Source organism: Etheostoma spectabile, chromosome 1 (genome assembly GCF_008692095.1).
Source record: "Etheostoma spectabile isolate EspeVRDwgs_2016 chromosome 1, UIUC_Espe_1.0, whole genome shotgun sequence".
Lineage (NCBI taxonomy): Eukaryota > Metazoa > Chordata > Actinopteri > Perciformes > Percidae > Etheostoma > Etheostoma spectabile.
This window is the reverse complement of record NC_045733.1, coordinates 15869915-15870245: the sequence shown is the minus strand read 5'-3', so window position 1 is coordinate 15870245 and position 331 is coordinate 15869915. Positions and strand designations below refer to the sequence as shown.

General features: G+C 40.8%; 1 protein-coding gene across 3 annotated transcripts in view; it reads left to right on the top strand.

Moving 5' to 3' along the window:
* Window positions 1–331, top strand: part of gpa33a (glycoprotein A33 (transmembrane), paralog a) — an 8410-nt gene that overhangs the window by 1507 nt on the left and 6572 nt on the right. The window lies entirely within an intron of this gene.

Below are 331 nucleotides of genomic sequence, written 5' to 3'. Positions count from 1 at the left end.
AATTACTAAACAGACATTAATGAAGAAGATCCCTAGCACTTTGGCCAGGAGTTATTCTTGATGCCTACGATCTCACACATCTCTCTCAGATAAGGACAAGGATGACTGTTGAGTCATCTCGTAGTGGTGTGTCAAGTGCAACGTACAGAAGCCTATAGTGTAAATTCCCATCCAATTAAATTGAATTCTGTATTGCCAATAATAACGGTAACTCGGTGACATTTTTGGAAACTTGTTAGTGAGGACTAGATCAGGACTGCATTTAAAGCTGATTCTGGTTTTGTGTGTGTGTGTGTGTGTGTGTGTGTGTGTGTGTGTGTGTGTGTGTGTG